At 37.4% G+C, this 25,802-nt stretch overlaps 1 long non-coding RNA gene across 1 annotated transcript in view; it reads right to left on the bottom strand.

The window, feature by feature from the left end:
- Positions 1-25,802, bottom strand: part of LOC115838633 — a 234,605-nt gene that overhangs the window by 193,897 nt on the left and 14,906 nt on the right. The window contains exon 2 of the long non-coding RNA XR_004033693.1: positions 24,775-24,895. This is a non-coding gene — a long non-coding RNA (uncharacterized LOC115838633). The remainder of the gene's footprint in view (positions 1-24,774; positions 24,896-25,802) is intronic.

Below are 25,802 nucleotides of genomic sequence, written 5' to 3'. Positions count from 1 at the left end.
CGACTGATGGGTATTTGGGTTGGTTCCATGATTTTGCAGTTGTGAATTGTGCTGCTATAGACATGCATGTGCAAGTATCTTTTTCAAATAATGACTTTTTTTCCTCTGGGTAGATACCCAGCAGTGGGATTGCTGGATCAAATGGTAGTTCTACTTTTAGTTGTATGATTCAATTTCTATAAAATTCTAGAAAATGCAAACTGCTCTATTGCAGTAGAAAGCATATCAGTGTCTGGGGAAAGGAGTGAAGGGAGAAATGGATTACGAAGGGCGCCAGGAAACTCAGAGGAATGGAAATGTTCATTATTTTGATAGTAGCGATGGTAGTGTTTAAGACCCTTCCCCTTAAAGCTTGGGTTTCTTCTCCTTCCTAACTGCTACCCCTGCCTAGAATTTCACACCACCCAGCCCCAGCATCCCATTCTCTTGATTCCTGAGCCCCAGCTCCCTCAATCAATACTTACTCTGAAACCTTATGTACTGCAGTATTATATTCACTTTTTGTTGTATTTCTATTCAATTGTACTGTAACAAATTACTACCAATCCAGTAGCTTAAAACAACACAAATCTATTATTTTAGAGTTCTAAAGCTCAGAAACCCACCATGGGTCTCACTGGACTAAAATCAAGATGTCGGTAGGGCTGCATTCCCTTCTGGAAGCTTTGGAGAGAGTCATTGACTTGCCTTGTCCATCTTCTAGAGGCCACCCACATTTTTTTTCTCCATCTTCAAAATCAGCAACATAACATCTCTCCAACCCTGCTTTATTATCACATCTCTTTGACTGTCTTCTCCCTCCTCTGCTTTTAAGGCCTCTTGTGATTACACTAGGCCCCACAGAATAACCCATGATAATCTCCTTAGTTTAAGGTCAGCTGATTAGCAACCCTAATTCCTGTTGCCATGTAAACTAATATATTTATAGGCTCTGGAGATGAGGGAGTGAATATTTTGGGGGAGCCATTACTCTGTCTACACAAGTGTCACTTCTCAATATTTCTTCTTCCTTTCTGCACATTCTCCTCATCCCTACACACCCCCCATCCCTGATCTAGGGAAGAATGGATTCTGGATTGACTGAATCCCCAAATGATCACTGGGGCCCATCTTGTCCCACCTACTCTCCTCAAAGGTCTGGGAGGGCCACTGGCCAGGCCACCCCGTGGTCTTCTATCTGCCTGAACTTCCTAGAAACAGGCAGGGCAGAAGACACTAGAATAAGGAAAAGAAAGTTGGGACACAGTGTAAAATTCAAGGACCCAGAAAGACCAGTACACACAGTGCTATTGCTGAGGCTGGTCTTGGTCCTTATCAAACACAACATGAACACACAGGCCACTGAGCATGTATGTTGAGACTTCAACAGGAAATTCCTTAGGAACAGCCTTCATAGGCAAAATTATAAAAATCAATTGGATTGTCAGATCATCTACATTTTGCTTTAGGAAAAAAAATTAAAAATAAAAAGCCCAACGCAGACAGCTGTGAAACATGTTATGGAATCAGCCCTAGAGAGTCCTAGTCACCACCGTGAAAGACTTCCTTGTTTTTTATTATTATACTTTAAGTTCTGGGATACATGTGCAGAACGTGCAGGTTTGTCACATAGGTATACACGTGCCATGGTGGTTTGCTGCACCCATCAACCTGTCATCTACATTAGGTAGTTCTCCTGATGCTATCCCTCCCTTACCCTCCCCCACTCCCCGATAGGTCTCGGTGTGGGATGTTTCCCTCCCTGTGTCCACGTGTTCTCATTGTTCAACTCCTAGTTATGAGTGAGAACATGCGGTGTTTGGTTTTCTGTTCCTGTGTTAGTTTGCCAAGAATGATGGTTTCCAGCTTCATCCATGTCCCTGCAAAGGACATGAACTCATCCTTTTATTATAGCTGCATAGTATCCCATGGTATATATGTGCCACATTTTCTTTATCCAGTCTATCACTGATGGGCATTTGGGTCGGTTCCAAGTCTTTGCTATTGTGAATAGTGCTGCAATAAACATACATGTGCATGTGTCTTTATAGTGGAATGATTTATAATCCTTTGGGTATATACCCAGTAATGGGATTGCTGGGTCAAATGGTTTAAACCTCTAAACAAAGATTTAAGGGAAGTTACAGAGATAGATCAGAAAGGTCCTCCATGCCCTTTGCCCAGTTCACCAATGGTTGTATCCTACATAACTAAAGTACAATATCAAAATTAGGAAACTGACATTTGCACAACATGTGTGTATAACTCTATGCCATAAGACTTAACATTTTTAAAAATATAGCTGGACAAATGTATATTCCGATATCCACCACTCAGAATCCTACAAAGATGGTAGCAGCACTCCATACAACTTGTGGATTCACCTCCTACCAAGAGGTCTACATTGGGTGGCTTTTAAGGAGTGACACAACCTTAAGGCCAAGTAGTCAAGTATACCTTAAAGCACAGAGGACTTGACAAGAACCTACACCAGAATTGTGAAACCACCACCACAGACACTTCCCCTACCCTGCTGGGAGCTCAGTCCTCATGGCACACCTGCTCAAATGAGGAAATGCTCTTTAAACATTTTCATATGGTTTTCCTCAGTGTATGGGAACTCTTTAAACCCTCTCTTTAGAGAGAGCAGACTGAAATACCATCTCAGGACTTCATTTCTCTCCATCACAGGCATGAACTCAAGAAAAATCCTCTGAATCAGCCCCACAAAATATCAGAAAATGTTAGACCTACAATCGCCCTTAAAGACTTTCTAGTTTGGTTGAATCCTTTTATTTACAGATGATGAAACTGAAATCTGGGGAGTGGAGAGATCACTAATCACTTAGTCATAAGCTAGCTAGTAGTTGTTCTAGAATTAGAACCTGAGTCTTCTAATCCCCAAGTTGGCACATTTCTTAGTATTGAAACCACCTTTGCAAAAATTATAACTGAGGAAATTATGACAATGGAAGAGATCAGATGTAACCAACTTCATCTTGCTTCTAACCTTTAAGCTGTCCTTGTTCATTCCTGGGCAGAGGCCGAACTAACCTTGGGAAAATTGATAATAGCCCTTTCCCCTCCCCCAGAAAACCCTTCTTGCTTGGGGACCAGCCTGCCTTTGTAGAACTAACAAATTAGCTACAAGATTAGAAGTTACGGTTTAGGAGTCACCCAGCCTCCAGCTGCAAGTCTGAACCTCTCCAAATTGCTCCTGGAAATAACATCACTATTGTAAAACCTAAGATCAGTGCTTGAGATATTTTGCAGACCCTGCACTCAGTGCACCAGCTGACACCATCCAGAATAGTAATCTGGCTCAACCAGTTCTGCAATCCCACCCAGGAACGGATGACAGCAAGGAGTCACTTCGACCCCCTATGATTCCATCTCCAACCTGACCAATCAGCACTACCCACTTCCCAAGCACCTAGCCGCCAAGTTCTCCTTAAAAACTCTAATCCCCAAATGCTCTCGGAGAGACTGATTTGAGTAATAATAAAACTCCAGTCTCCTGCAGAGCCAGCTCTGCATAAGTTACTCTTTCTCCATTGCAGTTTTCCCATCTTGATAAATCAGCTCTGTCTAGGCAGTGGGCAAGATTAACCTGTTGGGCAGTTACAGTACCCATATTATCTATCTTCAGATATATACTCCTGAAATTTTAACATGATTTTTGTTGAGATTTCAAGAGCGTGCATTTGAAAATAGCTAAAAAAAAGGAATAACACTATGAGATGCACAATGCCATGTGCAATGAATTTGAGTGGCACAGAAATTGTTAGGACACTGGTAAAGAGACTATTGAAATATACCAAAGAATATATATCATGTTGGCTTCAACTCAAGTGATGGCAATACAATTGAAAAGATGCAAAAGAATTCAAGACCTATTTTGGAAGTAGAATCAAAATCAGCTCAACTCTGTCATCTGGATCATCAGTTACAAATTTCTGAATCTTCCAGGAAAGTCTAAGCATTCAGTCTATGACCATGAAACAGACCAAAGGTGAGTAAGAAAATTTGCCCTCATTGTCGCTGTCATTATTAGGACCCACCAACACTGCTTAGTTCAGACTGTTCCACTTATCTTGGCAAAAAACACCTACTTCTTTCACACATTTATAGACATAGCTTCTCCCATGCACTTAGACAGCTTCCTACCTAAAAAATTGACATACATATTGTGCCCCAGGATTAGGCTCAATTGAGCACTTGGCATTGGAGTATTGCCCATCTCTTTCTATATCCACTCTGCCATATCTTTCTGTTAGATCTACTCATAAGTTCAAGTCATCTAAGGTTTAGTTGCACATTAAAAGCTTATTACCGTGTTTCCAGAAAGGCAAAGCAGCAGCAGCAGCAGCCCTGCTGCTGCTGTAAATATGGAATTATCTAGGCTGGTTCATGGATCCACCCCTGCTACCCAAGATCCTCCAGTTCCCTGAAGGAACTGGAATCCAACCCTGAAAACCTAACCTGTCAACCAGGGAAAGCTGACCTCTTGTCTAATGTCTGTAGCCTTGTGCTGAGACTGGCTTTCCACACCTCACTTTGTCTCCCACATTCCTCCCAGGCTGGCAACCCAGACATGCATTGACACCTAGAACCATTGCTGACCCAAGATCCTTTTTTTGCTCTCTGTGTGCCTCTCTTGGATTGGATACTGGACCAGATGAGAGTTAGTTTTGCTACATTCCCCTAGGCTTAGTTTTGGTCTTCCCATAGGCGAAAGTCAGCCTGGTTTGTTTACTTAAAATGATAAAGGAAAAAGAGAATGGGAAACTCTCAAGTACTGCTAACTGAAATGTAAATGCATGCATCCACTCTGAAGAGAAATTTAGCAAAATCTTGAGAAGTTAAAGATGCATGTATCCTGTAATCCTACTCCCAGGTATATGTCCCCAGAGAAATAAATGATATGGTCACAATAAATAAATACAAGATTGTTCATAGTCACTTTATTCTTAATAGCAAAAATGTTAAATAACCCAAATATTCAATAGAAGAATTTATAAACAAACTGTGGTGTAGTTATAAAATAGAATATTACCCAGCATTTAAAAAAAAACTTACGAATATACACAATAATATTAATGGCTCTTAGAAATACTATGTTGAGCAAAAAACATAAGACTCAAAATGTACATACTGCGTGATTCCATTTAAGAACAGGCAAAACTAATCAAAGTAGTGGTTAACTCTGGCAGGATGTGGAGAGTGGGGCTTATGACTGGAATAGGACATAAGGAAACTTTCTGGGGTGATAAAAATATTCTATATTTGTATCTGGGTGGTGGTCACTTGGTCTTATATATGTGTGAAAAGTCATCAGATTGTACACTTAACAATTTGTGTGTTTTACTGTATCTAAATTATACCCCAAAGGTATAAAACAAAAGCAAATAACATCAATATGTTATCAATATGTTTTAAACAGAGATAAGCAAAAGGAGGGAATAAAATCATTCACTTCCTACCGTTCAGATACAACTAAGTGATTTTTGTAGTTATGTTATTTTTTTAATTTTATAAATCATATTGCTTTTTAAATAAGCTCTTTTCTAGTTAACATCATTATCATTTAATTGTTTTATAAGAAGTGATCTTCAAACTTTCTAGCAGCAGAAATCTCTCCTGAAAAAAAATTTTATGTGAGCCCCCAACATACAGATATTGTTCCAGTGAGAACATATTTAGGAAGTCATGCCTTCCTGCTCTTCCTGTTCTTTGCCCTCCTCTGGCAGCCTCTGAGCCATCATAATGGTACCAAGTAGTGTGAAAATCACTGTCGCAGTTTCATTTTTAATGGCTGGATTCCAGTTCATGAGTGATCCACAATTTAACTCTGAGAGTAACAAAAATGTCAACATCTTGAGTATTCAATAGCCTCTTCTTTATTTTCCACCTTTGAAGGAAATCCTGCAGTTGTCTGATCAGAATTGACTCCATTCACCCAGCTCACCCCAAATATCCCTCAAAAGGGATTGTTTTGTCCAATTCAGTAACAAAGAATGTAATAAGAAATGTTTTAGGTAGTCTTTTTGACATGAAGCCGAAGAGACTCTGTGAGGTCTTACACTAGAAAGGGAAAGAATTAGCAGCTAGAAAACAGACACAGAAAATGGAAAGTTGAAGAGGAATAAGATAATGCTGGGTGCAAGAAAGAATTTGATATAAATTTTGGACAAAAGTAATGGAGAGAATTGGAAGCAGTTGCAAAGAACAGGAAAGATACTGGGAGTTAGAGGTATTTGACATTGTGAAATACAGTTGGATAAGGAAAGCTCCAAAATGCTTCTCTTTTTTTTTCCATCCAAAATCAATTCTTCTTTATTAATTTATGAAGAAGTACATTTTGTATCATTGCTTGAATCTGATTGAATTTCCGTGATTTAAAATTTTTAAATTTTATTCTTAATTGACAAATGATAATTGTATATATGGGGTACAATGTGATGTTTCTATATATGTATACATTGTGGCAGGATTAAATAAAGGTAATTAATAAATCCATCACCTCATATAGTTACCATTTTGTGGTGAAAACATTTAAAATCTACTCTTAGCAATTTTGAAATACATATGGCATTATTAACTATTATAATCACTATTCTGTGCTATAGATCACTAAAGCTCATTCCTCCCAACTAAAACTTTGTACGCTTTGATCACCATCTCCCCTTTCCCCATCCACCTCTGTCTCCCAGGCCCTTGGTAACCAGCATTCTACTCCTATGAGTTCAACTTTTTTAGATTCCACATGTGAGATAATACAGTGTTTGCCTTTCTGTACTTGGCTTATTTCACTTAGCATAATGTCCTCCAGGTTCACTCATGTTACCACAAATGACAGAATTTTCTTTTTTAAGGCTGAACAGTATTCCATTGCATATATACAATACCATATTTTCTTTATCCACTCATCTGATGATGGACACGTAGGTTGCTTTCATATCTTGGCTATTGTGAATAATGCTGCAATAACAGGGGAGTGCAGACATCTCTTCAGCATACTGATTTCAGTTCCTTTGGATATATACCCAGAAGAGGACTGCTGGATCACATAGTAATTCTATTTTTAGTTTTTTGAGGAACCTCCATAACATTTTCCATAATGGTGATATTAATTTACATTTCTTCCAACAGCACCCAGGGGTTCCCTTTTCTCCACATCTTTGCCAACACTTATCTTTCATCTTTTTTATAACAACCATTTTAGCAAGTGTAATGTAATAGCTCATTGTGGTTTTAATTTGCATTTCTCTGATCTGAGCATTTTTTCATGTATATCTGTTGGCCATACAATGCTTTTTCTAAGATAACTGTTAACTAGTGCTCACTCAATTCAAGTTTTTATAATGCAGCATTTTTCCTGCTGATTTAAAATTAATTTATAACATAACTTGTTGTATATTAATGTTATATACACTTGTGACTCTTTCTAGACTTTTAATTCTATTGCTATGATCTACCTGCCTACTTCTAAACCAGTTGTAAGTAGAACAAATTATTAGAGCTTTGTAACATTTTAATAACTTATAGGACAAGTCTCCCTTCATCACTTTTTAAAATATTTTTGTTAGATATATTTTATTTTTTTGAATGTTTGCAACTCCATCTAAACTTTAGAATCATGTTGCCAAATTTTCAACATCTGTCACTGGTTACAATTAATTTAGTTACAATTTAATTTGTAGAGGAATTTAGAGAAAATTTACATTTTCATAATTTTGAGTCTTTTCATCCAGAAATATGGTCTGTCTCTCCACTTATTCAAGTCTTCTCTTATCCCTTAGAAAGTTTTGTTGCTTTTTTCATATAGTTCAGCACATTTTCTGCTAAGTTAATTCCCAGGTTTCTGTATTTTTAATTGTGATTGTGAAAGGGATATTTTTTCCATTATATTCTCTAGCTGGTTTTTGTTTTCTAAGAATGCTACTATACACACACACACACACACACATACATGTGTATATGCATATGTACATATGTATGTATATGTGTGTACATACATACATAACTAACCAGATAGCCTACCAAAAATTCATATTAGCCCTAAAACCTCTTCATTTGATTACCTTATATATTCTAAATATTTTCTAGGTTATAATAATTGCATCCCTTCTTTCCAATATTTATACTTATTCTTAGTTTAAAATAATAGCTAGGAACTGCCATAATAGTATTAAATATTTTCAGTGATATTTGGCACCTCTAATGGAATGCTCCTAAGGTTTCATTATTAAGTAAGATGTTTATTCTGAGTTTCTCATAAATAGTATGTTAAGAAAATCTACTTCTGGTTCTACCTTACTGGCAGTTTGAATTAATTAATATAAAATATATTTTACTAAATGCCTTTCGGGCATCATGTTTGTTCCTCTTTTAGCTCATTAAATGTAGGTAATTACATTAATAAATTTCATGTTTATCCAAAAATCCTGAATTAAACCCTACATTGTACAGTTATGATATATTTAATATTGTATAGAAATCAATGTTTATATTTCTATGGAATATTTACATCTATTTTCATAAGTGAGATTGATACAGTTGCATATGTGTGTTTGTATGGGCATGCTAGTTTGGTCAGATTTGGATATCAGAATTATGCCTGCTTCAAAAAAACTGAATTGAGAAAATTTCTGCATATTTCTAATATTCAAAATATCTACTTAATAAAAGAGATATCTGCTCCTTGAACATTTTTAGGAATTATCCACAAAAATCATCAGTCTAACATTTTCTGGGTAGAATAGATCTTCAACAATCTTTACAATTTCTTGTATAATTGCTGGTGTATGCAGATCTTCTTTAATTTTAGAAATGTGTGTGTGTGTGTGTGTGTGTGTGTGTGTGTGTGTGTGTCTACAACCTGGAGGTAGTCTCCAAGACTTCCAGTGAAAGTGATACCGAAGCTTGAATTTGGGATGCTTCACACACAAATCTTGCCCTGTCTCTAAACTTCCTTAAGAAATTAGAAAAAGAAGACCAAACTGAACCCAAAATAAGTAAAGATAAGGGCAGAAAGCAGCCAAATAGAGACAATAGAGAAAATTAACAAAGCCAAAAGTTTGTTCTTTGAAAAGTATAATAAACTTGATGAACCCCCAACAAAACTGATAAGGAAAATCATCCATTTATCATGACTTTTAGATCCATTAGTTAAAGATGAGTGTTATGTTCATATGCAATTTCTTATCTCCCTTGCATCTGTGGTTTCATGCCCATTTCCAGTCTTATTTTTGTGTCTGTTTTTCTTCTTTGATTTGTCTTATTTATCTCAACATACAAAACAGACTTACCATTCCATTCTCTGCGTTTACCAATTTTGTAACTTATGCATTTAAATTGTTAGTTTTCACATCCTACATTCTCAATCATATTCACCGTTCTATTTCTTTTTTTTTTCTTCTTCAACTTTTAAGTTCCAGGGTACATGTGCAGGATATGCAGGTTTGTTACACAGGTGTACTGTGGTATTCTGCTGCATAGATCAACCCATCACCTAGGTATTAAGCCCAGCATCCATTAACTGTTCTTCCTGATGCTCTCCCTCCCCTGACCCCACCCCTAATAGGCCCCAGTGTGTGTTGTTCCCCACCATGAGCACATGTGTTCTCATCGTTCAGCTCCCGCTTATAAGTGAGAACATTCGGTGTTTGGTTTTCTGTTCCTGCTTTAGTTTGCTGAGGACAACGGCTTCCAGTGCTATCCATGTCTCTGCAAAGGACATGACCTTATTCCGTTTTATGGCTTCATAGTATTCCTCGGTGTATATATACCACATTGATCCTAATTTCTGTATTCATTCTTCTCATTTCTCATCTTTAATATCAAAATACGTTTAAGGCTACAAATCTGCTCTGAATACTACTTTGGCCATACTTATAAGGTTTTTTTAATAGGCTTTTTTAGAATTGTATTTGTATTGATATATAATAGTTGTACATATTTTGGGAGTACCTGTGATATTTTTATACCAATATACCATATGTGGTGATCAAATCAGGGTAATTGGGATATCTATCATTGCAAACATTTATCTTTTGTGTTGGGAACATTACAATTCTTCTCTTCTAGCTATTTTGAAATATACAAGCTATTGTCAACTATAGTAATCCTACTGTGCAATCAAACACCAGAACTTATTGCTCCTATCTAACTATACTTTTGTACCCCTTAACCAATTTCTCTTTATCTCCTCTACCCCTCAGTCTCTGGTAATCACCATTCTACTCTCTACCTCAATGAACATACTCTACATTTTTAGTAGTAATTTTCATTTCATTAATGTATGCATTTTCTCTTGGCCCCAAAAAGTGATTTAGGAGAGTGTCTGTTAAAATATTCAAGAATTTATGGGTTTTTTTTGCTCTTGTTTGTTAACCATTAACCATCAATTTCAAATTTTTATAACGTTGTCAGAAACTGTGGCCTCTAGATTTTCTGCTTTTGGAAATTACAGTTTTCTATCTGGACTACCATATAATCATATTTTGTAAATGTTTAAAGTGGACACTGGGAAAGAATGTATATTGACTCTTTGTAGGTTATAGTTTAATATTTATCACTGATTTTTATATATCCTCATTTCTTTATATCCTTATTTTCTTTATATCCTCATTCTGTTAATTACTGAAAGAGTTGTGTCAGAAATTTCTTGCAGTTACTGTGGTCATTGCAAATCCCTCTTGTATTTATAATAGTTTTGTTTATATATTTCAGATATAAATTTGTTTATATATTTCAGATATAAACATTTCTTATGAAGTATATCTTTATCAATACAAAATGCATTATCGTTTCATTGAATGTTTCATGTAATGCTTTTGCCTTGAAATCTACTATGTCTGATAATAATATTGCTACCCATCTGTTTGTTCTTTACTACAATTTTTGCCCAAATTTTATTTTTAACCTTCTTAGGTCATTGTTATAATGGCATATATAAAGCTGTTAGTTTTGTTTTTATAGAGGTAAAATATACATACTATGAAATGCCCAATCTCGAGCATGCAATTCAAGTTCTGATAAATGTATATACCCGTGTAACCACTATCCTGATCAAGAGATCAAAAATATCCACCACTCCAAAGTTACCACATACTCCCATAGGCAACCACTGTTCTTACTTCTATCAACATAAATTTTGCCTGTTCTAGAAGTTTATGTAAATAGAATTATTCATTATATACTCTTTTATGTCTGGCTTATTTCACTCAATATGTTTTCATGATTTGCTCTTGTTGTTGCATATATCAGTATTACATACTTTTTTCTTCCTGAGTAGTAGTCTTTTATATGAATTATACTGCAATTTATCTTCCTGCTTACAGACACTTCCTTCCAGCTTTAGGCTAGTATGAATAAAGTTGCGGTGAACATTCTTATACATCTTTTTGTGGGTATACATCTTCATTTCTCTTGGACAAATACCTACAAGTAGAATTTCTTGGCCACAGCATGCGTATATGATTAATTTTAAGAGAAACTGCAAAAAATATTTTCCAAAGTGAGGTACAATTTTATACCCTCATCAGAAGCTTCTCCAATTTTAGCCTTTCTAGTGGATGTAAAATGGTATCTCATAATTTTAATTGGCATTTTCCCAAAGACTAATGATATTGATCAATTTCACAAATAGTGCATTGGCTGTTGTACATCTTCCTTGATGAGCTACATGCTCAAGTACTTTGCTCATTTTCTATTAAGTTGTTACTATTACTGATTTGTAGGAGTCTTTATTTATTCTGGGCAAAAATCCTTTGTCTCCAATATATGTATTGCAAATATTTTCTCCCACTCTCTTTTCCTTTTCCATTTTTGTTATGGTAATTTTTGATGAGCAAAAGTTTGTAATTCCAACTCATCACTTTTTTCCTTTCTGTTTAGTGCTATTTATACCCTAAGAAATCTTTGCCTAACACAAATTTGTGAAGATATCCTCTTGCATTTTCTTCTAGATGCTTTATAGTTTTAATTTCACGTTTCGGTCTATAATTCATCTCTAAGTACTTTGTGGGTTTTGATGTTGTCGTATAGAATTGTGTTATTCATTCTATTTTCCAATTGCTTGCTGCTGATTTATAAAAATACACTTTTTATATTGACCTTGTATCCTGCGGCCTTTCTAAATTCATTTATTAGTTCTAGTAGTTGTTTTGTAGATTCCTGAAGATTTTCTATGTAAAAAAATCATGTCTGTGAGAAAGAGGTGGTTGTACTTTCTTTCCAAGCTTTATAGCTTTTATTAGGTTAGCACAAAGTAATTGTGGTTTTTGCTAATATTTCTTTTTCTTGCCTCATTAGAACAGTTAGGACCTCCAGTACAATATACAATAGAAGTGGTAAGAAAGGATATCCATACTTTGCTCTTAGTCATGGGGGAAGGCTTTTAATATTTCAGTGTTAAATATGATGCCACTATAGGTTTTGTAGATGTTTTTTATCAGGTTAAAAAGTTTCATTCTTTTTTTTCTGCCTAGAGACAGGATCTCACTCTGTCACCCATGCTTGCAAGCAGTCCACCTGACTCAGCTTCCCAAGTAGCTAAGACTACAGGCATGCACACCACCATGCCTGGCAAACTTTTGTTTGTTTGTAGGGACAGGATATTGCTATGTTGCCTAAACTGGTCTCTAACTCCTGGCCTCAAGTGATCTTCCTGCCTTTAGCCTCCCAAAGTACTAGATAATATGGTTAGGCTTTGTGTCCCCACCCAAATCTCATCTTGAATTGCAATCCCCAGGTGTTGAGGGAGAGACCTGGTGGGAGGTGGTTGGAGCTTGAGGGTGTTTCCCCCCCATGCTGTTCTCATGATAGTGAGTGAGTTCTCATGAGATCTGATGGTTTTATAAGTGTTTGGTAGTTCTTCTTTTGCTCACTCTTCTCACCTGCCACCATGTAAGACGTGCCTGCTTCCCCTTCCACCCTGATTGTAAGTTTCCTGAGGCCTCCCCAGCCATGCAGAACTGAGTCGATTAAATCTCCTTCCTTTATAAATTACCCAATCTCAGGTATTCCTTTATAGCAGTGTGAAAGCAGACTAATACACTAGGATGATAGGCATAAGCCATTGCACCTGGCCTCTTTGTATTCTTTATTTGATGAATCAGGAATATTTGAACTATTTCTGAACTATTCTGAATTTATTAAGACGACTATATCATTTTCCTCCTTTATTATGTTAATACATTAAATACATTAATCGATTTTTGGATTAAACAACCTTGTACTCCTGGAATAAACCCCACTTGGTCATGATGTATTAACCTTTTTATATATTGCTGTCTTCAACATAATATTTCATTAAGGATTTTTGTGTCTATGATCATAACGAATATTGTATTAATTTTCTTCGCTTGAAATATTTTTCTCAGATTTTGGTATCTGGGTAACGTTTGCCTCATAAAATGGGCTCCTCAATTTTCTGAATTTACCTAACTTTAATATTATTACTTGTTTGTGATATTCACCAAAGAAATCATATGGACCTGGAGTTTTCTTCATGGGGGCAAAGTTTTTTTTGCCACAAATTCAAATTTTTAAATAGCTATAAGGCTATTCATTTTTTCTATTCCATCTTGCATTAGCTTAATTTGAAAACATGTCTAATTTATTGAAGTTTTTAGTATAAAATTTCCATAATATTCCCTTATTATTCTTTTTTTTTTAATTGAGATGGAGTTTCACTCATTGCCCAGGCTGTACAATGGTGCAATCTCAGCTCACTGCAACCTCTGCCTCCCAGGTTCAAGTGATTCTCCCGCCTCAGCCTCCTGAGTGGCTGGGATTATAGGCGTGCACTACCAGGCCCAGCTAATTTTGTATTTTTAGTAGAGATGGGGTTTCACCGTGTTGGTCAGGCTGGTTTTGAACTCCTGACCTCAAGTAATCCACCCACCTCCACCTCCAAAGTGCATGAGCCACTGTGCCCAGCCTCTCTTACTATTCTTTTAATGTTAGTATGATCTATAGTTATATAACTTTCATTCCCAATTTTGGTCATTTCTGTTTTCTCTTTCCTTATCAGTTTTGTTGGGGGTTCATCAAGTTTATTATACTTTCCAAAGAACAAACTTTTGACTTTTTAAATTTTCTCTATTGTCTCTATTTGGCTGCTTTCTGCCCTTATCTTTACTTATTTTGGGTTCAGTTTGGTCTTCTTTCTCTAATTTCTTAAGGAAGTTTAGAGACAGGGCAAGATTTGTGTGTGAAGCATCCCAAACTCAAGCTTCAGTATCACTTTCACTGGAAGTCTTGGAGACTACCTCCAGGTTGTAGACACACACACACACACACACACACACACACACTATTTGCCTGAGCTCAGGAGCAAATGTTCATCTTTCCCACGTTGACTGTTTCTGCTGCATATTGCAGCACATTGTACAAGACCCAGGGCCAAAGATCTGAAGGACGAAGTTCACTGCTTTGAACATGTCTAGAAAGTCCACTAGTGCATCATCATGGCCCAGACTAAACATGAGTCTGGACTTTCATGCAAAGATAAGGTCCTAAAGTTTAAATCTCTTTTACACATTTCTAAAGGCTTTCCTAGGAAACCAGCAGGGAGAGGGTTGTCTCTGCATCACTGTCTACATAAATTTGAGCTCTTTAGATATAAAGGTTACTTATTCTGGACCATGGACCATGGACACCTACAGCTATAATTTTTTAGGTTTTAGCACCCCGATCAACAAGTGCTGTCAACCAATCTGAGATAATTAAAAATTCTAAAATTTGAGTTGGTGGGAGAAAAGGTGTACAGGCAGATTGGGATAAGAGGAAAATAAGGGAAGAAGACTACTACAGTTTCAAACACAACTGATGATTTCAAACACAACTGATGATGTAAGCAAAGGGTTCAAAAATTGGAAAATAAGAGCTACTCGAAAGGCTGAGGCAGAAGGACTACCTGAGCCCAGTACTTCAAGGACAACCTGGGAAAGAAACATAGTGAGAACCCATCTTTAAAAAAAAAAAAAAAAAAAAACTAAAAATAAATTGGAGAATTAAAGAATTAGGTCTGTTGCCCTCCTAGTTGGAAGTCTGTAGAAGCCAGTGGTTTCCAAGGAGATTTTAAGCCTAGAAAGTAAGTCAAGCAATTAACTTGGGTTTTCTGGACATCTTCTATTTCCCTCAGATTTTCTCCGCATCTCTTTTCAGCAGTATGTCTTCTACAATTTATTAATTTCCACTATGGCCTTAAATCTGTGGAAACTTTTCCATTGTGAAGTCATGAAAATTGGGAAAGAATCTGGAAGAATAACATACCATGAGACAGACCTGCCTCCAAACCAGATATCTCTTTCAGTATTTGTGAGGCCTCCTTCCAGTTTCTTTACTACTCAGAGCTTCACCAGGACAATCAAACAAACACAGAGGTTGTGGGAGCTCTAATGCAGCAATGAAGGTGAAGGTGAAGACTGCTTGCTAAGAACAATCTGCTCTCATAAGACATTTAAAGAAAGGTAATATTTTTGGACATTTTTCTGTAACTGAATATTAAGATATTAAATATACAACACATCTTGTCTTTTATCCTTTCAAAACAATTTACTGAATGTCCACTATGTACCAGGCATTGTGTGAGGGATAAAAAGATTAAATGGTAAGCAAAGAAACAGAGAAAAGAAAGCTTAAAGACAGTTGTGAATGGAAAAGGTGGGAATGGAGGAGAAAACCTGAATTGTTAGTGAGTTCCTTCATTACCAAAGACTGCGTGTTCTTGGACCCTTGAATCAGAAAAAAAAAAAAAATAAGTAGTTATGCTGGATCTCTGCTGACATGAATGGCAGGGAGTGGGGTGTGTGTGTGTGTGTGTGTGTGTGCGTGTGTGTGTGTAGTAGGTTTTGGAGAAGATGAGGGAGCATAAGGAGAATACCTCAATTTCTGCCCAATAGAAGTGGGAGGATGGAATCACTGATGTTCCAGAAGCTAAGAAAGGAAAAATGTAAATTATTTTCTTTACGCATGTGGTTTGCACAACATCCTCCAACATAAGACTCCCACTTGGGTCCTAAAGTTGGAAAAATCTGGGGAGTATAAAGAGGGGAACAGAGCAACAAGACTTGACACAGTATGCCAGATGTCAGCACTAGCAGACTGACTTCCAAAGGGGGAGCTTTTTCAGATATTCTCCAGGTGCATCGGTCATGTGCCTTATGAACCTGGAATTAATGACATTTGGTGTAAATTACAGAGATATATTTCTCACATAACTCCCCCTGTGCAGCAGGGTAGCAAGCAAAGAGCTCTTTAAGTGGGGATAATCTGAAGGCCCTTAAGAACTCCCTACTCCAAATAGTATTTCCCATGTTGACTGAAATTCTTCATTTTGTTTCACTGCTTCAGAACTGATCAATCTGTGATCATCTCACTGTAACTGCAGAAGCAGTTATAGCATAGTATAGTAATTACAGTGTGAATTCTGAAATCAGATTGCCTTGTTCACCCTGGACTTCACCACAAATTGCTCATGTGACTTTGGGGCATGTGTCTTAATAATTACTAAGAATTACATTGACTGAGCATGTAATCATGTAGCAAGGATGGGGTCAAGCCCTTTACATGCATTAACATGTTATCGTCAGTCCTCTAAACTCCCTTTGAGGTAGGTATCATTATTATCATTATCATTTTATGGATGAGGGAATTGAGGCACATATCTAACTTTCAGATCCAAAACTCAGAAGTGGAGAAAGTGAAATTCAAATCTAAGCAGACTTAGCTACTACACCACAGTCCCCTCATTTAAACCTTCTAAGCCACAACACCTACCTCATAGAATTGCTTAATTATGTTTAAGATAATGCTTATAGATTTGATGGAGTGAAAGAAGTTTGCAACACGATTACTGTTATTTCAGATAAATGAATTCTTTTAAATATTGGAGGAGTACCCAGAAAATCCAATTCAACTTTATTAGGTGCTAAGGTGATATAGTGATAAGACTTGATTCCTGCCCTCAAGAAGCTCATAGAAGTCAAGGCTTGATTACATTGCTCCACTACACAAAATCCTAACAGTTCTATATTGCTTTCGGAAAGCTTATATCCCTAGGTTGACACAAATAGCCCAACACAATTGCAAGTTTTCTTACTCTCTGGCTGCATCTCCTGCCACTTCCTTGTTCACAGTCCAGCTTGAGACTTAACCATTCTTCAGACATGCCATATAGTTCACATCTCCATGTCCTATGTGCTGTTCCATCAATCTGAAAAACTCCCTTCCCAACCTCCATTTCCCCACCTTCAGTATTCAATTCAACTCTTTCTGGAATTCCTCACCTCCTTCTAGATTAGCTGTTCCTTCTCCGTGTTCCCAAAGAATCCTCTGCACACATATTGCACTTATTACATTATACTGAAACTGCTCATCTGCCTCCTCCATTACTCTGTGAGTTGCTCAAGGGCAGACTGTCTAGTGGTCTCATCCTAGCTCCCAGAACAACATAGGTAGAGTAGACACTCAATGAATGTGTAGAACAGATGAACAAACTGTAATTAGTGTTCTAATAGAGTATATGGTTTTGTTGTTTTTTGTTTTGCTTTTTTGTAGAGGCAGGGTCTTGCTGTTGCCTAGGCTGGAGTGCAGTGGTGCAATCACGGCTCACTGCAGCCTCAAACTCCTGGGCTCAAGCAATCCTTCCACCTCAGCCTCCTGAATAGCTGGGACTACAGGCACACCACCAACATATCTGGCTAATTTACTAACTTTTATTTTTGTAGAGACAGGGTCTCGCTTTGTTGCCCAGGCTGGTTTTAAACTCCTAGCCTCAAGCTATCCTCTTGCCTCGGCCTCTCAAAGTGCTGGGATTACAGGCATGGGCCAACACACCCAGCAAGTATAATTTAATGGAAGAATGAGAAGAGAAAAAAATTGAATGTCTATGATGACTTGACAAAGGTGATATCTGAATTGGTTCTTTATAGGAAGATAGTTGTTTTCTAGAGAAACAGAACCAATAGGAGAGAGATCGACATAGACAGAGATATAGATTGATGATGAGGAACTGGCTTACATGACTATGGAAGTCAAGGAGTCCCATAATCTGCTGTCTGCAAGCTGGAGACCCAGGAAAGGTGGTGGTGGTGTAATTTGTCTGAGTCCAAAGGCATAAGAACCGGAACTGATAGTGTAGGTTCTAGTTCACTTCAAAAGCCTCAGAACTGAAGGGCAGAAGGTATATGTCCCAATCCAAGGGCAGGAGAAGACCCATGGGCAGGAGAAGATTCAAGCAGTCAGGCAGAAACGGAGAATTCTTCTTTTCTGCATCTTTTTGTTCTATTCAGGCCCTCAATCGATTGGCTAATGCCCACCCACATTGGGGACAGCAATGTGCTTTACTCCATCTACCGATTCAAACCTCTTCTGGAAACACAATCACAGACACACACAGGAATAATGTTTAACCAGGTATCTGGGCATCCTGTGGCCCAGGCAAGTTGACACATAAAATTTATGATGACAATCTGGGTGGGGTGGCTCATGCCTGTAATCCCAGCACTTTGGGAGGCCGACGTGGGCAGATCACCAGGTCAGGAGTTCGGGACCAGCCTGGCCCGATATGGTGAAACCCCATCTCTACTGAAATCACAAAAATTAGCCAGGGCTGGTGGCAGGTGCCTGTAATCCCAGCTACTTGGGAGGCTGAGGCAAGAGAATTGCTTGAACTCGGGAGGCAGAGGTTGCAGTGAGCTGAGATCATGCCTCTGCACTCCAGCCTGGGCAACAGAGCAAGACTTCATCTCAAAAAAAAAAAAAAAAAAAAAATTACCATCACAGAATTTGGATCAATGGATACATGCAGAGGACCTCCAATAAAAAAGGACCTCCAAATAAAAAAGTCCATGGAAAAAACTCCTGGGGTATAAGCAGACCCCTGTGACTAGAGCACAGGGAAGAAACATGAATGATAAGGACATAGTACCAATAAAATGGAAGTGCAGAGAATCTATTCTCAGGCAATTTCCAATTAAAAATCTTACTGCTGCAAATAATTTGTTCAGCTCCCAATTCTTTTATTTGTATTTCTTCTCATTTATTCATAACTGACCCGTGATAAACTATAGCAAAAATAAAACTATGTGTGTACAAGGAGGGGTCATAGCAAAAGGATAGAAATAGAGAAAGGAAAATAGTAGAGAAAGAAAAATAGGAGGAACTATTCTAAATTATGATACCAAGCAGATAGCGGTGTATTCACCTGTTTAAGAGCAGAGACCATGCCATCAGCAGGTTGATTATTCTTTCTTTTTAAATTTTTCATTTCCGACTACATATATAACAGACCCATGCTAACTTAGGATGCAGACACAGACCCCTGGAGGCAACCAGTATCATTTTAGAAAGGAAACCTTTGGCCCATGGGACTTCGAACTGCACCTAATAAGCCAATGGCATTGCTAACAAGTCAGTGATATTTGGGGTATAGTATTGAATACAGGCTACATAACACAAGGGCAAAAAGTGCACAACTACTTCACTCCTTTTGCCAGGCACGGTAGCTCACACCTGTAATCCCAGCACTTAGGGAGGCAGAGGCACGAGGATAGCTTGAGCCCAGGAGTTCAAGACCTGCCTGGGCAACATAGTGAGGCCCTGCTCTCCACAAAAAGGGAAAAAAAAGAAGATTAAAAAAATAATAAGTTGGAACTCATTGTGCTCCCTGGTTAAAGAGCCAATTCAGTATTTACTGCACACTTGTTATAGGAAAGACACTGTTTTCGGCACAGAGAGGGATACCTGGAGGAATTTGGTATGATCCAGGTCCACTAAGAATGCACAATGTAGGTGAGCCAAATGTGTAAACGATAATGCAATTTAGAATGTGGTGAGTATGTTTAAAATGCAGCATGGAAGGAAAAAGAAGTCATCCATTAATCTTAATAAGAGAAATGGAGGAAGTTTCATAGCAGGGCCAAAAAGGACTCCTAAGAAAAGTTTTCATTGTGTTTCTTCATTTTATAATTGTTTTAATTATAAAGGTAATACATGTTTACTATAGAAAATCCAAAAATACAGATAAGCAAGAAAAAAAAAGAACACAAACCACTGCATTTCTGTATATCCCATTTCTTTATTTATAAAAGTGAGAACATATTGTACATAATTTTCAGTAAGCTGGTTTTTAGGCAATAATATATTACAGCCATCTTTCCATGTTATCATACTTCTACAACTGACTTTTGTATTTAAATAGGTGCACATCAAAAGGTATAAAAGAGTACACAGTAAAAGCCTGACTCTCTCATCCCATGACCTATGACCTTATAATTTTAACCAGAAGCAGCCACTGTTACATTTTTTGTGATCCTTCCACAGTTTGTGATCCCTCCACAAATATTCTATGAATATATGAGCATACATGTATATATTTCTCTTTTTAAGTAAACGGTAGTTGTGAACACACGGTTTTGTACCTTGCATTTCTCTCCCCAGTCAGTACATATATCACTGCCTCTCAGTGGCTGCAGTGTTTCAATGTATGGATATACAATAATTTACTCAGTCCCCTCTGATGGACATTCAGAATGTTTCCAACTCAGTCCCCTTTGATGGACATTCAGAATGCTTCCAATCTTTTACTATTACAATATTGCTAGGTATATCCTCCAAGTGTAAACATGTATATATCTGTGGGTATATCTGTAGGAAAAATTGCTGGAAGTGGAATTTTGAGGTCAAAGAACATGTATGTTTTAAAATTTGACCGATACCACACAGTGTCCTCCATTAAGACATTCCTAATTTCTACTCCTTCCAACTACAAATGAGACTGTTTCCACACCTGCGGTTCCTCAGCCAGATAATGTTTTCCATTTCCCTCCCCTGGAACACATATCTTGCAGACAGGTGAGGTAACGCGTCTAGTTCTGGCCAATGGAATGTGGGAATGTGAACAGAACTGATGTGTGTCATATCCAGGCCAAGGTAACTGAGAAGAAAGTATGCATTCTCCACCCTATCTCTGCAAATCTGTCCACTGGAAACAGAAGAATTCAAGGCCCTAGGGAATGGTGGATCCCTGTAACGGACGGAGCATAAGTCCCTGAGTCACCAAACAGAAAAAAACAACTGTCTGCCAAACAGAAACATCCGCAGTGGACTATTACATGAGGGAAGAATAAATTTCTGTTTTATTAAGCCACTGAAATGTTGGTATTTATTGTATCATCTCACTTTACCCTAACTAATACACCAAGATACCCTTTTTTATATAAACATCAGATCTACAGTTCTGAAGATACTCTTAGGGAATGTTGCTCAAGTATTTCAAAATTAACTTTCAAAGTTAACTATGATATTGGCTGTGCTGTTAAGAAAATAGCCTTCATTTCCTGGATTAACAGGAGCTGTTTTTGTTTATTTGGTTTTTATCAAGAATGAGTAGTGATTTATCAAATACCTTTGCAATATTTGTGAAAATGATTCTAAGTTTTTTCCTTTGATCTATTAAGAGTGATATCTTATATTAATATTTCCCAATGTTGAAACAGTCTCACATTTCTAAAATAAACCAGGTTTACTTGTATATTTTATTTTGTATATGCTGTTGAATGCAAGGAAATAACTGAAACAAAATAATAGATTGGGTAATTCTTTAAACATGATTTATAAATTTTAAATTTCAATTGAGGAAGTAAAAAGTACAGGAGACCCTCCAAAGAACAAATCTGTTATCTGGAAAAGCAGGTGAATGTGTATCACATTATCTGGAGCAAAAAAAAAAAAAAAAAGAGAAATGGAATTCTTGAATAAAAAGATGAGAGAACTAAGCAGCAGGTCCAGGAGGTCTAATTGGAAATAAAAGGCATTCAGAGAGAGAACAAGGACCATAATGGAAAAAGTAATAATCAAAACATAATACAAGAAAACTTCCCTCAGGAGGAGACTAGAATTATGAAATCAAAAGGGCTCATTGAGTGCCAGACAGGATAAATGAAAAAGGGCATATGCCTATATATATATATATCCTAGTCAGATTTCTAATTTCTGAGCTTCAAAATAAAGAAAACAGAAAAGCTTTTAGAAAGAAAGAACAAGTTACTTATAAACAAATGAGCTTGAGGCTGTCATTGGACATGGTTAAGAACACAGGCGCTGAAGTAGGGCTACCTGGGTTCAAATTTTGGTGTGAACTTGGGTTGGGTTGCTTAACTTCTTTATGCTTCTGTAAAATAGGGACAATGTTAGTACTTAGCTTCTCAGGTTGGCTGGAAGCAATATCCGATATAATACATGGAAGAGCCTAGCACACACAGTCAGTATACTTCTATCTGTTAACATCTAAAGCTGTATGAGTGAGTCAAAATTTTACACACTTTTGAGAAGATAAAAGCCCGAACCCTCCTCAGAACATAGCATAGAGCACTAATAGTCTGAAGAACTGCAAAACAGCCCCACCCTAACATCTCTAATGGTAGCTGAGCCCCATGCTGGTGAGAAGTGAACTGGTGGGCAGAAGGAATCTCATTGACTTATTTCAATTAATGTGAGCAGGGCAAGAACAACAGTTTTTTGGCCTGGAGCTGAAGAGTACTGGAGATGAAAAAAGTTGTAGGCTCTGTCAGGGTAAAAGGACACAGTGAAGTCTCTTAAAGTCAGCAGGGACAATTCTACAATTAATAGACCTTGTTACCAATGGGGACCCTCCATTAAGTAAATTGTAATGAGACTTGTGGCTGCCAGATTTGGGTATCATAAGAAGTTCTTTCATTCATACAGCTAATGTTGTCTGAGCACATCTACCACGTTTCCGGAACTACACTGGGGATCTAGCTGTATACAAGACATGCCAAGTCCCTCCCTCAAAGAGTTTACATACATAGATCACCTTAATTAATATGACTCAAATTAGAATGCCCATATGACATAAGAAATGAATCATACTAAAACCATTAACAAAATCTTTGTCTCTCTCTCATACACACACCCCTCTTTTATCTCAATTGCACAAGAAATGAAAAAGTCAACTTGTAATATTGTTAATAACAAAAAGCTGCTACTTAATTTAGTCCCATTTTTTATAGTTTGCAAATGTAAAAGCTAGCACAACAATTTGGTGGAACTCTTGAGTAATCACTTCAATTCTTCTTTCTGCCAAAGTAGTCAGTGACTGCCTTTTGGAGAAAATATCATATTTTTCACTTCATACTGATTTACTCCTCCAATTTGTGTTCAAGATATTTGACCTCTGAAAGTTTAACAAGCACTTACTAAACAGCACCAACCAGAAATATTTTTAAAGTTCCTTTCTACCTACTAGCCAAAAATTCCCTAGCCCACCTGCCCATCTTCAAACAGAAGCATATCTCTTCAATCCAAAAGGAAGATATAGCATTAAATGGCACATAATGAATTTAGTGGGTTAAATGGTGGCTCCTGAAAAGACACATCCATATCCCAATCCCCAGAACCTGTGAATATTACTTTATTTGAAGAAAAGGTCTTTGCAGATGTAATTAAGGATTTTCAGGTGAGATAACCTTGGATTATCCAGGTGTACTCTAAATCAAGTGACAAGTAGATTCTCTTAAAGTCAGTCCTTAGAGGAAAAAGGCAGAGAGAGAGATTTGAGACACACAGAAGAGAAGACACAGAACAGAAAAGAAGGCTATAATGACCACAGAGGCAGAGACTGGAGTGAGGCAGCCACAAGTCAAGGAATGCCCAAACACAACAGAAACGAAGAGGCAAGGAACAGATTTCTCCCTTAAAAAGCCTCCAGAGGGAATGTGGCGCAGTCAACACCTCGATTTTGGACTTCTGGCCTCCAAAAGAGTTAAAGAATAAATTTCTATTGCTTTAAGCCACCTAGTTTGTAGTAATTTGTTACAGCAACCACAAAAAAGCAACGCAGTGAGCAAAAGCATTTTGGTAGGGGGCCCTGGGTTCAAGTTCCACTCCTGTCATTTAGTCCCTATTTGCTTCAGTAAGTCTGTTAGCCTCTCAGAACCTCCAAACCTGTACTACTATTACCCTGAGTTCTTATAAGAATCAAAGGAGATCTTGTATATGAAAACATTCAGAGTATTATAAAGTCCCATACAAATATGAATTATTATTCTTATACTTTACCTGGAATTTCAAATGAGTTTGGAGCCTGGGCTCTTTATTTAAGTCCTTTTGTTACAACCCTTTACACAAATAATACCTGCCTAATTTCAGCAGTGCCAACATTATATCAGTTATTATTATTTTAGAGATGGGGTCTTGCTCTGTCCCCCAGGCTAGAGTACAGTGGAGCAATCATAGCTCACTGCAGCCTCAAACTCCTGGGCTCCAGCGATCCTCCTGGCTCAGCCTTCTAAGTAGCTGGGAATACAGGCACTCACCACCACACTGGGCTTGCTATTTATGTATTTATTTATTTATGAGTGAATGAGATGGGGGGTCTCACTGTGTTGCCCAGCCTGGTCTGGAACTCTTGGCCTCAAGCAATCCTCCTGCCTCAGACTCCCAAGTCTCTGGGATTACAAGTGTGAGTCACCACAGACCTCATATCAATTCTTAACACCAACTTTTATTTATAAAATCAAGTTGTCACTAATGTACACAGTTTCTCTTTAGTACTAGGATTTAATGAAGTCTCATTACCACTAACCTTATCATCTATTTTAACTTCCATCCAGATATCCTCTATTATCACATCAATTTAGTAGAGAGATCATCTAATTGGTTTATTGGCCCCATTTACATTAACAAATCAGTTTTAACCAGTTTACTTTCAATAATATTTGTGAACTCCTTAACATAACCATAATTATTTCTCTAACTAACCTTAATTATTCCATGCTGAATTTTTCTCAGCTAAGAATGAACCATTAATAACTCTTCTTCCTATTTCTGGTTTTCCCCAACAGGTAGATTCTGATCTACTGCCAGACCTAGTTCTTCTTTCCTGAAATAAAGTATATTTATGAAGTACAATAATAAATTAAGGCAATTGGCTCCACAAGTTATGCACAAAAATTAATTTCGTAACTCTATAATCTCACTTCATCCACACACGTTTATATTTTCTATGGAATTTTTACATTACTATTTCATAAGAAAGGCCACCAAACATACTCCAAGTTATGGAATGGCTGGTCAACTGCAAGCTTCAATTTTTTTCCTTCAGGGTAAGGAAGTTTGACATTAAAAATAAAGAAATGGCATGTTGATAATGCAGTCTGATATAAGAATTTATTTTCAAAGATCAAATAGTTGTAGATATGTGGCGTTATTTCTGAGGGCTCTGTTCTGTTCCATTGATCTATATCTCTGTTTTGGTACCAGTACCATGCTGCTTTGGTTACTGTAGCCTTGTAGTACAGTTTGAAGTCAGGTAGCGTGATGCCTCCAGCTTTGTTCTTTTGGCTTAGGATTGACTTGGCAACGTGGGCTCTTTTTTGGTTCCATATGAACTTTAAAGTAGCTTTTTCCAATTCTGTGAAGAAAGTCATTGGTAGCTTGATGGGGATGGCATTGAATCTATAAATTACCTTGGGCAGTATGGCCATTTTCACGATATTGATTCTTCCTACCCATGAGCATGGAATGTTCTTCCATTTGTTTGTATCCTCTTTTATTTCATTGAGCAGTGGTTTGTAGTTCTCCTTGAAGAGGTCCTTCACGTCCGTTGTAAGTTGGATTCCTAGGTATTTTATTCTCTTTGAAGCAATTGTGAATGGGAGTTCACTCACGATTTGGCTCTCTGTTTGTCTGTTATTGGTGTATAAGAATGCTTGTGATTTTTGTACATTGATTTTGTATCCTGGAAAGGATTCCCTATTTAATAAATGGTGCTGGGAAAACTGGCTAGC

The sequence above is a fragment of the Nomascus leucogenys genome, chromosome 1a (assembly GCF_006542625.1).
Source record: "Nomascus leucogenys isolate Asia chromosome 1a, Asia_NLE_v1, whole genome shotgun sequence".
NCBI lineage: Eukaryota > Metazoa > Chordata > Mammalia > Primates > Hylobatidae > Nomascus > Nomascus leucogenys.
The sequence above is the reverse complement of the archived record's forward strand: the minus strand, read 5'-3'. Positions and strand labels throughout refer to the sequence as shown.